Genomic DNA, 15,435 nt, shown 5'->3' on the forward strand with positions numbered 1-15,435 from the left:
TCCCCTAGTTTTTCCAGATCTCCTGTCAATTTCTCAGGTCTGATTCTTTCCACTTACAGGGATTAGTATAGTTGCCTCCTTACTTCTTTCTCAAGTTCTAGCGTACCTCACCTCCAAAATATCCTCCACTTGACTGCTGGGCTACTGTAGGGAGTAGTAAGTCTGAACATTTATTCCTTTGCCTACAAAATCCTTCATAGATTCCCAATGTCAGCAAATAAACTCAATCTCCTTAGCTTAGCACGCTGTCTCCTGACCTGGCCTCTGTCTAGGAGTATCATCTCTTTTCACTCCTTTAGACCATTGCTAAGCTCTAGCTTTATTGAACTGGTTGAGGTTTATAATAACTGGCATATTATTTGCCATACCCACCCAGGCCTTCACTCCTGTGCTTCCCTTCTATGTAGTTAATGCATCATTGCACATTATTTTAGCCTAATATTACCTCTGCAGAAAGGTCTTCCTGTCAACTCTACCTGCTCCCACTTAAAACCAAGTTCCTCTTTATATCACATCAGACTGCCATTGATAGCCTTTTTTGTCTCCTTGTGTAGTGTTGGTTTCCTCCATTAGAGTACTCCTCTTTGAGGCAAGGAACCTGTCTATTATGGTCACTGTTTTATCTCTGGAGTTTAGTGCAGTTTCTGTTACACATAATGGCTATTCCACAAATACAGGTTGAATGATGAAGTAAATGTGCTCATAGAACAAACAGATTTGAGGGCTCAGTGGGACTCATCTGCATTAAGAAGAAAAAAAATCAGGGACATTTGACCTTGGTTCTAAATCCAATTTTCCAGTAAAACAATTATACTTTTAGCAAGATGTGATGGCAATTTAAATTGGGACAAAGAATCCATCCAAATCCCAAAACACATTCCCCCTCTTTTATGATGTTGACCTATACTCGTGACATATTTGGTATAAAGCTCTTAATTTCTTGATCCCCTCTTCCCTGCAGGTTAATCTAAAATTCTATGCCTGCCTGTATTGCTTTTCTATAGAAAACTGTCCTACATATCTTCAAACTAATTCTGTGACTTCTCAGTGACAAACACGATAAGAACACTAAAAAATATTTGCTTTTTTCAATATTTCTTAATTTATTTTGTCACTGTTTATTTGGCATGTGATTCACAGACTTATTTAGTCATTCAATATTTAATGACTTGAAAGGTGCTCTGTGCAAAGCACTGTGGGAGGCACGAGGACGAAATATGGTCCCTTTCTTCTCTGAAAATGCTCAGCATAAAGTAGGGGATATAAACATTATTAAACTCAAACATTATTGACAATAGCTTCATGACATAGTAAGAATCTCAAATGCAGTTGGAGGAGGGAGACCTGAGTTCTCCTCTCTAGATTGAGCATTAAATGACTATGATATTTGCAAGTAACTTTAACTTTCTGGGCCTTAGTTTCTTATTTGTCATAAGGGATTTGAATTACATAAACACTAAATTAGTTTTCTAATTTATACAAATTGTTGTGGATTTAAGAAATTAAATTTTAAGAAATAAAATTTCTAGCAATGTGGCAAATATTAAATAAATAGTAATTCTCAGTTGGCAAATTTCTTTTGACATGCACCTTCCTATAAACTGTTAGCAGATGTGTAAATTGGTGTAACCTATTTATAAGACTTAAAAACGTGAGTTGAGCATGCAATTCTAATTTACAAGAAATTCTGTTAAAACAGAATTTTTAAGCTATTTAATAATTGCATAAATATACACAATTAAGAGAGCAGATGAACACTTCATGGTGCATTTCAGCCATTAATTCTATTTTTGGAAAGTATTCAAAACCCTTACAAAGTATTAGACCCTCTTTTAGGTGATGCACTTATAACTTAATTCTTGCCACAAATGTATGAAGTAACACTATTAGTATGATAACATTGCAAATGAGATTATAGTTAAATAATTCACTTAGTGTATGTCTAGCGTGTAATAGGGTCAGGATTTGAACTGAGACAGTTTACTCCATAATCCAAACAGAGCTGTGCCAAGCTCTGCTTTTCCATGGGGCAAAATAGTATGACGTAAAGCAAAATATAGAGGATGAATCTGAGGTAAAATATAGGTGGAAACAATCAGAAATAATAGGCAAGAATTAATGAGTATGTGAGGACAGTGGAAATGGAAAAAGAACAGATAGCTTGAGATATATGTGACAGGATTGTGGAGAATCAAGGAATTGAATGTGGAGGGAAATAGAAGAAATTATGGGGGTTAATTAATAATGACAATAACTATACTAATGCTGCAGCTCCTATTTATTAAAAAGCTACCGTTTCAAATACTGTCCTAGTTATTTAACACACTGTCGTACAAATTAACAGGATTTGATTAGTAGAGATAATTAAGTTGAATCCAATTTCAAACTCATGGGGTTTGAAGTGCCCAGGGGATATGCTAACTATTGAGGTATCTTTAGATGAGAGTGAATGATGCAGAATGAATCAGAGAGAATCTGGGAGATTTCTCCTCCTCAAGAGAAGCAGGAATCTCAGAAAGCAGAAATTTTAATGGTATTTCTAGTTTTCTATCTATTGATTTATTGATCTATCTTCAGTTTTACAAGCATTAATTTTGTAAGTTATAAGTCACAATATACCCAAAAGAAGTCACCTCTTCATTTTTTTGTGTAACTGATTTTTCTCATGACACTTCACTCACTAGGTGGTGATCAAAAAAACACAGACACACACAAATAAAAAAAAAAACACAAACGGGCAAACTGTTTTAAGCCATTCCTCCTTTTTGAACAATCTGTGTGATTTTTTAGTCTTCTGTTACAAAATATTTCAAAATTATAGAAAAGAGTAGAATAAAACATTATAACCTCAATTTATCCATTATCTACACTTAATAATCAACAGCATTTTACCAAGTTGATTTTATCTTTTTTTTTTCTTGCTGTGGTATTTTATTTTAGTTTTTAAATGTTTATTTATTTTTGAGACAGAAAGAGAGAGAGAGAGTACACAGCAGGGAGAGGCAGAGAGAGAGAGATGAGAGGGAGACAGAAGATCTGAAGCGGGCTCTGTGCTAATAGCAGAGAGCCAGATGTGGAGCTCCAACTCACCAACTGTGAGATCATGACGTGAGCCCTAATCAGACGCTTAATCGACTGAGCCACTGAGGCACCCCTCTTGCTGTGTATTTTAAATTTAATCACAAACATCATTACATTTCACCTCTAAGTATTTTGAATGCATCCCAAAGAAATAGGGACTTTTTCCTTTATATCTTTTCTATAACTATTATACCTTGAAATTAATGATATTTTAGTACCATCTAATATTCACTCTATTTTTTAAAATTCCCTAATTGTCCTCAATGAGCATCATATTTGTTCAAAGCAGGATCAAATAAAAGATCATAATTGCATTTTATTTTACCTGAAAGAGTCCTTTTTTTTTTTTTTTTTGATCTAGAAGAGTCTCTCCTTTTCTTTTTATACCACCAACTTGTTGAAGATAGCAGGTCAATTGTCCTATAGAATGACACATATGTAGCTTGAACCCTTCTAATAAGAAAACTTTGCAGATGATGCTATATGCTTCATATTGCATTATGTCAGAAGGTACATGACTTCTGGTTGTCCCACCATTAGTGATGCTAAGATTGATTACTTCATTAAAGAGTTTATAAAGTTATACTTTCTCTTTGCAACATATATTTCATGGGTCATACTTTATATCCATTCAAATATTCAGTCCTCTGTGAACATATTTCACTCAATAGTTTTAGTGTGCATGGGGATCCTTGTTTAAATAAATTATTTTATGAGGGTTACAAAACATGCAGTTTCTTTTGACTACATATTTAATCTTTCAAACATGTTTCCCCTTATACACACATACACACATTTTACTCCAAAAAGTGATATTTAATAGTATGAGAGGGCTTACCATGTCCTTGAAGGAAAAAAATATAGGGCCTCAAATCTACATGGAATCTGCTAGATTCTCTCTCTTTTTAAATGCTTATTTATAGAGAGACAGAAGGAGAAACAGAGAGACAGAGGGAGACAGAATGAGAGTGGGGGAGGGGCAGAAAGGGAGACACAGAATCTGAAGCAGGCTCTAGGCTCTGAGCTGTCAGCACAGAATCCAACACAGGGCTCGGGCCTACAAGCTGTAAGATCATGACCTGAGTCGAAGTCGGACGCCCAACCAAATGAGCCCCCCAGGTGCCCCTAGATTCTCTTAATTATCAGTATTCTTCATCAGTGGCCTTACTGTTTGGTCTCCTAGAGTTGGCAGCTCAAGGTTCTCAATGACACTTCTGATCTATTCTCTTGTGTCTCAGACAGGGCTGGTCGCTGCCACCTATCTGATTTTATCTCATCTAGGCTCTTGTAGATGCAACTTCTGCATGTCTACCACATTACCTATCTTGCCAGGGCTTAAACTGTCTATGCCAAATTATTGCTGTCAGGTTTCATCACTCTGTGTTACCATGGTCTAATCTATGGAAGGACTGTTGCTACCAAATTGGCTATAATCTGTGTACCAGAACCTAAAGGGAACAAGGGAGTCTTTGGTCCTTTCTGCATAGACAAAATGAATATGGCTTGGGAAATATGACCATTGTTTTGGTTTGCCTGGATCTGAAGTATTTCCCAGCAAGTGAACATTTCAGTGCTAAAACTGGGATAGTTCTATGAAAACCAGAACAGATAAGCATCCTATCAGGAAAGCTAAAAAAGAAGCCCTCTGTCTAACAGTGCCATGCTGCAGGGGACACTTGGCTGGGGTTGCTACAGGTTGGCCTTAGACAGATATGTATAGTAATCTCCTTTCAGGGACCCTCTGCCTTCAGCATCTCCCTCAACAACTCCAAACACATCTCTCTCCTCTGGCAATTTGGTCTAGGTATGGAACATGGGAAGACTTGCCTAGCTCTCTGCTTTGCTGCCAAAATGGAACCCTTTCTTCTTCCATAATCTCAGACAAAATGGAGACATTTTTGTTTTTCCTTTTCACTTTCTCAATACCCGGGATTTTCCCTAGACCATTAGAGACACATACTAGGTGTTTCCTTCTGCCAGGTTACATTCTGACGCTAGCTTCACAGCTAAGCCTTAGTAGAGATAGAACACAAGAAATAAAGGTAGCCTTCTTGATAAGGAAGCCTGCACTGCAAAGTGCTTCAAAATCATTTTATCTCAAATATACATTCTTCCTCATAGGAATTCATATCTCTCATATGCTTTAAAATATAATGACAAATGTATGAGGGCTTTGAAAATCATGTTGCATTAAAGGAGAAAAATGTTCCTGAAGAGATGACACTAAAAAATTTTCCCCTTGCTATTTTCATTATGTGAACTGGCTGGATGATAGGTTGAATGGAATTTAAAAGCATCTAGAGAATATTCTGATACTTGGTACTTCCAAAGTCTTTGTGAATACTTCTATTTCTCAGTCACACCTTATCTGACATCCATCTATATGGTAGATGTTATGTGGCCAATGAAATTCCGTAATATTTTTTAAGCCATATGGCAACTATGTCTTCTAAATTCTCTCAAGTGTTTTGACTCATGGAGATATAGGGCATCACGGGTACTCTGCAAAGAAAGTACAATGATTTATACTAGTTAGTAAAGGTGGGACATAAACTTTGTATTTCTGAGGTTTTGTTCAACACTGTTTTCTGTTACAACAAACTGTTGATTAGATCTCTATGGGACTAAAGGCTTCTGGAAGACAATGTACCTTCTGGAAGAGAAAGCACAGGAGATGATCTTTTTCATTTCTTTCTCTAAGTAATTTGGTAGATTAAGAGATAGGGCTTAGAATAAAGTTGTAAAATTTAAGGGGGTGCCAAAAAAACTTGGTGAGCAAGGTATTTGAACACAATCTATTGGTCAAAATTAATGCAAAAATGAATGATATATCAAATATTAACATTTATTTTTTTAAATTTTTAATGTTTATTTTTGAGAGAGAGAGGAAGAAAGAGAGAAAGAGAGAGAATGAGCGGGGGAGGGGCAGAGAGAGAAGAAGACACAGAATCCGAAGCAGGCTCAGCCTCTGAGCTGTCAGCACAGTGCCCGATGTGGGGCTCGAACTCACCAACCATGAGATCATGACCTGAGCCGAAGTCGGACAGCTAACCAACTAAGCCGCTCAGGCGCCCCTCAAATATTAATATTTAAATACAGATGGGATAAGTATTGTGAAGTTTCCCTTCTGCCTTAAGCTGTAATATGGCTCTACATGGCACTCTATAGAGTCCTTTAAAGGACTTTCTGTCCAGCTGCACAAGGTCAGGGTCAACTCCTGCAGTGGTTGCCACAACAGAAGATCCCTGCCTTACCCATGGTCTCACTCTTCCCCACTCACATGCATAACAGAGTGAGGCGGAGGAAGCAAAGCCCAGATATTTTGACAAATCAAAAAAAAAAAAAATTCTAAGGCACCGCTTCCTCCAACTCCCCGTTTGACTGGCCAGGCTTTATCTCACATGCATTTGTTTGACTTCTTTCTCTGCCCAATTCTGTTTCTTTTACCTTCCTTCACAGGTGCTGATCCTTATAACATCTTGCACTTCAATCTCTGACTTACCATCCATTTCCAGAGACCCTAACCTGAGACTGGGATGAAGTCTTAAAGCCTCCCTCATTCAGGTATCCCAGTTTTGATTGAAAATTTGAGTTAGCAGGGTGCCTAGGTGGCTCAACAGGTTAAGCACCCAACTTTTGATATTGGCTCAGGACATGATCTCATGGTTCATGAATTCAAGCCAGGCATTGGGCTCTGTGCTGACAGTGTGGAGAGCCTGCTTGGGATTCCCTGTTTCCCTCTCTATGTGCCCCTTCCCCACTCATGCTCTCTATCTCAAAATAAATAAATAATCTTTGATAAAAAAGAAAATTTGAGTTAGCTTGTTTTAGTTTCTCTTCTTAAAAATCTAAGGGGAATATTATTTATAACGCTGTCAGGAGAATAGGAACGAACTATAGACAAGTTTTAAGCAAATGAATACACACATCTGCAATCAAACAGATGGAATTATAAATAATAATCGACCATAACTACAGTGTAGTTTTATTATTGACAGTCAGTCCTGTCTCATGCACAGTTAAAGCCCTGTGCTTAGACATATTAGAGTACTGATTTCTCATGGTAATTGTTCACATTCTCCTTTTTTGTTTATACTTCCCTTTTGGTTCCTCTATTTATCACAAGATCCCATACCACACTAGCTACATCCTCACATGATTCACTATTGTGGATAGTCCCCAAAGCTTTGGTCAGAATGTACTCAAAATTCTTGAATAAAAAAGAATTTCTGTTCCATATACAAGACTTCAGCTGCATTTCTGTTTAATCTATTTCTTCTTCTTAGTAATCATTGTACAGATTTATACAAATGCTGCAAATTCAGGAAATATTTTCCCCTTAAAAGCAAACATGTTTAGCTGGCCAAGAAGCTTCAGCAATATTTCTTTTTATGAATGACTTACAAAGGGATTACATGGGCTTCCAAGAAAATGAAAAAAAAAATTTTCCTACTCGAAGCAGGAAACAATATGGTTTGGGTTGAGTGTTACCAGAAAAATGATCTCCTCTGAGGTACAATCCTTTTCACATATAGTATTTTTCCCACTCCCTTCCCCCTGCCTCCCTTCCTTCTTTCCTCAATTGCAGAGCCCTGCCTTACCTGAGATTCTGCCCTTTCCAAGTTGCCCACATCTGGGAAATGTTGCATCATACCTTATACATTCCAGCCTCAATGGAATTTCACTGTTAGTTGTTTTGTGTTTATGACATACAAGTTATATTTACATCTAGTTATAAATATGTTTTTTCTACCAGAATACAAAAAAAAAAAAAATCACTGGTGGGACTCAAACTTGGTATTTGGCAGTGACTAATCAAGTCACTTTTATGGATTTCAACTTTTTCTTCCAGCATATGGCGACATTAGCTGAAATATTGTTGAAATTTGCACCGTCAAAGTTACAAAGTTGAATGATAATGTGGTTTCTCTCGAGAAAGCACAGCTTTGGAGAATTGCATGTAATTTTACAGATTGAGCAGAACTGTGTGCATGTGTGGGGACTATCAAGTGAATTATGGATTTGAATTTTAGGACTTTTATTCAGTAGCTAGAAGGCCTGGGACATATCATACAACCTCTCAGATTCTTAGTTTATTCATCTGTGAATGGAGATAATGGGGAAAATAATAACTAACTAGCCTGGATATTAAGAAGATATGAGAACCCCTTCCCCCCACAATAGTAATCCATGGTTTATAGTAATTACTTTATATCTGCTATCTATCATTACCACTGGAAAATTTACAATATTTTTTAGCCCACTTTCTTTTTTAACAGTTTTGCTTGACTTTTAGTTTCTGAGTTTATACATAGGTATTAATTTGCACAATTTTGTAATATGTAAAGTGCTTTGAGCTCTCAGAGAAAAGCATTATGCAAGTAGAATATTATTATTCACTGCACTGATGTGTGAATGCTCAAGGCTCCTAGACACATTCATCTTAAAGGATGTATTAACTTCAAAATCTACATGAACCCTGTAAATGCACACTTAATAAACACTGACAATTTATAAGTTTTCACTTTTCTGTTAAAAGTAAAATAATAACAAAAAGTTAATGTAACACAAAATTTATGACATGATTGTAAAATGTGAGCATTTTAATCTTTAAGTTAGTATTAACCTCTTGCAATTTAAATGTAGGGAATTATAATAAGAGATCTTGCCAATCATTGACAATTACAGCCAAAGTCCTGTCTATATACATTTGATCTATGTACATTTCCTTATTATTATATCATCTTACATTTGCATTAACTTGACACAGCATTCTTGTATATATTTCTAAATCTCATAATTATCCTGTGAGAAAGCAAGCCAGGGATAATTAATCCTTTATTAAATAACTGAAAAAATAGAGGCACAGAGAGCTTAAGTCATTGGTCTATCACATTAGAGTCTTATGTTCATACTATATTCACTCTATTGATGGAAATGTACAGAGCATGTAAGGAGGATCATCATTGGTTCAATTTGTTTGAAGTGTAGATTTGAGGTGTGGGTTGGAACAGTTGAAAAGATACTTGAAATTAATGCTAAGAAATTTGGGTATTTAGAGGCACATGGGTGCATCTGAGGCTCAGACCATTAAGCATCAGATTTCGGCTCAGGTCATAATCTCACTGTTTGTGAGTTCAAGACCCAGGTCAGACTCTCTGCTGTCAGCACAGAGCCCACTTCAGATCCTCTGTCCCCCTTGCTCTCTGCCCCTCCCCCACTCACACACTACTTTCTCTCTCTCAATAATAAACATTAAAAAAAAGAAATTTAGGTATTATTAATATATTTTTTAAATTTAAATTTAAATTTTAAGTAACCTCTATATGCAATGTGGGGCTCAAACTCACAACCCCAAAATCAAGAGTCACATGTTCCATTACGGACCCAGCCAGGATCTCCGAAATTTGGGCATTTTTATGGATAGAATGAGAGAGGAAAAATTGAAGGCATGGCAAATGCTCTCCTCATCGGAACCGTGCTCTGAGATCAATATGGTGGAGCATGAGGATAGACAGAAGGTGAACAGAAATAGAGGCAGACTAAGTAATTCGAACAGTTCAGAAAATAAGGTAATGATAAACAAAACCATTAAGGAAGCGGTATGAAAGTGTGACTGTAGAGAAGGCTAAATTGTTGAAATACTTGGGAATATAGGAATTGTAGAGAATTAGAGAGGATACAGTGATGAAACTCCTCTCCTTTACATTGAGTTCTGAACCAATTAGGGAGAAGGGCACGGGGTTCTAAAAGATAGAGATAAGTTAAATCTGCTTAATGGCTAAGGTTCCTGGTTTGGACACAAGATAGCCAATCAGCTTGCTGTATTTGAACCAGTCTTTCGCATTGTCATTGGTATGAGTGGATAACTTTAGAACTCACTGGTGTGGACTTCTTTGGCAAACAGACATGGAGAAGTGGTGTATGCCTAGCATGTTTGCATTTGTGAGCAATTTGTTTCTGAAAAAGGAGGGAGGGGGAAGCTGAAATAAACATGTTTAGTATTTTCTTCTAAACTTGCTAATCAGAAAATCTCTTCTCTTCCTGCGACAAATGAATAATAAGGGGTAAGGAAAGATTCCGACTTTTGACCAAAGCATGATTCTGGGCAAGTCCCTCCACAGGGAAATATAGAACTTGGCATTAAGTGAAATGGAACAAAATCATCTTTGAAAGATTTAGCCATTTGGAAATAATCAGTGATAAACTCAGCTTAAAGCAGGGTTTCTCAGCCACAGCCCTAATCACATATTTGAGCAGATAATTAATCGTTGTAGGCGGCTATCTTGTGCATTGTAGGTCCTTGGCCTCTGCCAATATCATATCCCCAGTATAACACCCCAAAATGTCTCCACACATTGCCACATTTCTCCTGGGAAATTTCACCTTTCCCCTCCATCCTATTGAGAATGACTGGCCTAAATGGCAAAGGCTATGAACCATGGCTTTGTGTTCATCTCAAGGATCTAAGTCTTAATCTTCCTAAATTAATTTTCATGAGTCTCTGCAAAGTGTATTACCTGGCTGTTTTTATCTTAGATGTAAATGACCATGTCTATCAATATGAGGGAAATACAATTTACATTAGACCTCAAATTTTAGAAAATACTTTGATAGCTGGATAGCTGGGAGACCACTGATGGGAATTCATTATACATAATTCTTTCCTAGTTTGGAAGGATATTCTTTGGTTTATAAAGTGTTTTTAAAATCCTCTTTGTCAGAGATGGAAGATTGTACTTATTATACAAGGACGTACATAGGAAAAAGGATCCAGGTGCCACTATGATTAATAACACCCTTGTCATTATTGCCATTTTCTCACAGGCATCTAATTATGTGTTTTCTGAAGATATTATTTCAGCATGGGGCTATAGTTATATCCATCTGGAACAGGAGGGAATGCCATTGTAGGAAACATGAAATAAAAACTAAAACACCATAAAATACTCGACAATCTTCAACAATTTGGGTTAGAACAAATAGCATTAGGATTAAAGTAAGTCTTGTGTTCAAGAACCAGTTTTGCTCCTGACCTGCTTCTTTACTTTGAAAAAGTCATATATTTCTGGGACTAAGTTGATGCATGAAAGCCAAATCAACTCTCCACAATGCTGCATAGTTGGCTAGATGGGGTGGAAATCTTTCTCTGATTTTTATTTGTCCTGAAGACATAATTGTCACTTAGATTTGTTTTCAATTCCCCAATATTGGTAATCCCGGGCATTGGCCTCTGTCCTGGTCACTACAAAAGTCAGTTTCCTGTTAGATCAAGCAAATTCCCATTAGTACAATAGGAGTTTCCTGCCTCAACATACTGCTCTGGTTTCTCATTCACTTAAATTCCAGCTTGGTCATTTTATTCCCTCTGTATTTTTAGCTCTTTGTGGCCTTTTCAGAACATTCCATTGTTTTTTGTTTTGAGTATAGCTGACACACATTATTACATTGATTTCAGGCGGACAATAGAGTGATCCTACAAGATTATACATTATGCTGTGTTCACAAGTGTAGTTACCATCTATTGCCGTATGACACTATTACATGTAAAATGCTGTGCTTTTTATTCCCGTGATTTACTCATATTCCATAATTGGAAGCCTGTATCTCCCACCCTCTTCACCCATTTTGCACAACCTCCCCAGCGCCTCCCCTCTGGCAACCATCAGTTTGTTCTCTGTATTTATAGGTCTGATTCTTCTTTTTGTTTATTCATTCATTTGGTTTTTATTTATTTGTTTGTTTAGATTACACACTAGTGAAATCATATGGTATTTATCTTTCTCAGTTTAATTTATTTCACTTAGCATAATACCCTGTAGGTCCATCCATGTTGTCTCAAATGGCATGATTTCATCCTTTTTTATGGCTGCATAATAGTCATTGTTTTTAATGATAAGTTAGTTGCCATTATTAAACACTGGAAATATGATACATTTAATAGAAATAATTGGGAAAGTAAACTGAGTCATAGAATAAGAAGCACTATAATGTAACTATCAAGAACAATCCTACAAAAGTTTTAGACTATTTCTCTCTGTTTTTAACAGGGTAGTTAAAAGTATTCATATTTTTATCATATTCACTGTATCACTTTATATTGCATTTTTGTCTTTAAACTGTTTTAGAAGACATTTAATAAATTTAAATGGATATTTATAACATAGGTGAGAGATGTAAATGTTAATAGTGACATGAAGAACCTGTACCCAATTTTTAAAGGCAATACTATAAATTTCTTTTTTAAACCAAGATAACAATAAATTTTGTTTTCATTATACCCTTACTTTTCTGCATCATTTTTATTCTTCACTACATCACAAACATTTTTTGTGACATGAAAATTTATATTAACGCACATCGTTGATTGAATAACATTTCATAAATTGTATATCATAATTTAAATTATACTAATATTAGATATTTTGTTTTTACATTTTAATAAATAATGCTGTTATTCATTTGTATGCATAAGATTTTGTTCATATTTTTGAATATTTGGTTCATTAATCTAAAAAGTAAATTAAAATATTAAAGAACAAGTACTTTTTTAAGATCTTTGATACAATGTGCTTAAATAATTTTTTAGAAAAATTTGTAATGATACTATCATAGCTCTGATTAACAAGGTGGAATCTCTAATCAGACCACAAGAGTTAGAGCCTTAATTTACTTCTAGTTAACTGTGTGCTTGGACAAGTTCTTAATCACTCTGTGCCTATCTACTTATTTATTTTTTGTAAAGTGATGTTAATAAGTACCTACTTCATAAGGGGGTTATGCATATTTATAGATTAATGCTATTTGTATAAATACACTGTATGGGAAAGATTTAGTACAATAACTGCTTGATAAATATTGGACACAATATATAATTGTGGTGTACTAATGGCATACCCTTTTGAACATTAATTTATATATTTTGTAAAATGTTTTCTAATATTCTAGTTAAAGATTATATTATTTCAACTTTCATTACTTTGAATGCTACTTATTTTCATATATGTGTTAACTGTTCTTTTTTTAATATACCAGAAATGCATGCCTTTCCCATTGATATTAAGGGATATTTTTATTCTTATGAATTTGTATTTACTTCATAACTTCCAAGAAATTTAACCATTTTATGCAATGTTTTGCAATTGTTTCTCTCATTTTGTAGGTTTTCATTTTGCTTTTAGTTTTATGATACAGACTAAGTTTTTTTTTAATATAATAAAATATTTGAAACTTATCCTTGTTGACTTCCCCCTTTGATTTTATGTTTAAAATATGTTTCCTCATCTTGTGGAAAATTAGTCTACATTTTCCTTCAGTTAAGTGGTTTTATTTTCAAAATTAAATACACCAGGGATTTATTTTTGTCTAAGTTAGTGTATTATTTATATCCCTTATTAATTTCAAAGGCTTTTCAGAAGAAATTCTTCAGAAGAAACTCTAGGGTTTTGAAGCAAAAGAAATTATTATTAGAAAATGATGATAGTGTCTCCCTTTCCAATAGCAAGAGCTCTTATTTGTTTACCTTACTGTTGTTTGTTCCAGACTTAAGGATGTGCCACCACTATTTTTCTGTTAAGTGTAATATTGGCTACTGGATTTCAGAATAGCAGACATTCTTTATCACATGAAGAAAATACCCTTCCATTTTCAATACACTCAGAATTTTCATAAGGAATAGTTGTTAAATCTCACTAAACTTACCTACGGCATTGTTACCTATATCTTTCTGGAGGAGATTTCTGGAATTATGTATATTCTGTGTTACTAGCTAGGGCTTTGAACCTAATGTCCTATGTTTTGACTTGTGCCATGTTCTTTTTCTTGCTAAGTTAAAATTCTTGCTATTAATTTTTCCATACAACAATAGAAAGAAAATGACGATGATGGTGATGGTGACAATGACAGTAATTAAACTGAATGTTTCCTGTATACAAGCTCCAGGGCTAAAAATTCCACATGCTCTATTTCATCTAATCATCTCTTTTTTGTTTGTTTTGCTTTTTTAACGTTTATTTACTTTGAGACAGAGAGAAGGGGGGAGGGGCAGAGAAAGAGAAGAGAAAGAATCCCAAGCAGGCTCCTCACTGTCAACATAGAGCCCAATGTGGGGCTCGAACTCATGAGCCAGAGACCATGACCTGAGCTGAAATCAAGAGTCAGACACTTAACTGAGCCATCCAGGTGCCTCTCATCTAATCACCTCATTAAATGAACAAATAGTGACAGAGAAGAAATAAGCGATATAGAAAAAAAAAAAAAGAAAAAGGTAGCTTGTAAATTGGGACTTTCATTCAAGACCATCAACTGTATTTCTTGGCATGCCTTGCTTTTATAATTTTTCATTTCAAAAACACAGTTTACAAGATTTTGTTTTATTGCACGTTTTGTGTTCAGAGGCCAGAGTACCATTTTCCATATATGTCCATTTTCATCATTGTTTGGATGGCTAAAATCTCTACTGGATGTTTGGAAGAGAAGGATGATGGGGCACATGGGGAAAGAGATGGAAAAAGAGATTCCTAGATTACTGTTAGCTCATTTGAGAGTTCCTGTGCATTTGGAGAACGGTAGTTTATTTCCCAGGTTAATTGAGCCTTTCTATCCCAGAATCATGGGAACAACAGAGTTTAATAATTTTTTTCTAGTATCTTTGATGCTATTTGTACTACTTTCTATCAGAAGATGGAACATATGGTTACTAGTTCATAATAGTGTTTCTAAACTTTCTCTCATAATTAACGTAATTAGGGTAAAGTCCCTCTGGATTTTGGCATATGTTTTCTTCCATATTTAGTTCATAGTTCTGCTGTACTTTCTTTCTTTTGTTTCTTTTGATATTCATTTTGATAGAATTAAGGGCAGAGTTCTACCAAATTCCCTGGTCACATAACCTAGAAATGCCTATAAATCTAGTTTACTATTTAACTATAAAGAAATACTGGATTTATTGAGTCTTACATCTAGGATTCTTTGGACAGATATAATAATTTTGTGAATATATTAAAAATCATTTCAGGCAACTGTCCAGTATAATGTCAAAAAAGAAAAGGTGATTGAAGATTAACTTTCTCCTCACTCTGGAATAACTGTAGTGTTGCTGGTATTAGATGAGTCCATAAGACACCTAAATAGCATTATAATTTTTACTTGCATATTGAAATAAGAGATTAATTGACTTACGGTCATGGAAATGTTAACATATCTCAAATGACTAAATTTAGGTGACCTGAAAATGGTGCTCAGTTGAAATATATACAGATATGAAAAAGGGCATTGTCAATTCTTCCCTTCAGGTATAAAAAGAGGTGTAAGTTAGATTTTCTTTTTATGTTTTTTAATGGTGAAAAAGGAAAG

This window comes from Panthera pardus, unplaced genomic scaffold (assembly GCF_024362965.1).
Source record: "Panthera pardus isolate Hobbes unplaced genomic scaffold, ASM2436296v1 HiC_scaffold_16, whole genome shotgun sequence".
Taxonomy (NCBI): Eukaryota; Metazoa; Chordata; class Mammalia; order Carnivora; family Felidae; genus Panthera; species Panthera pardus.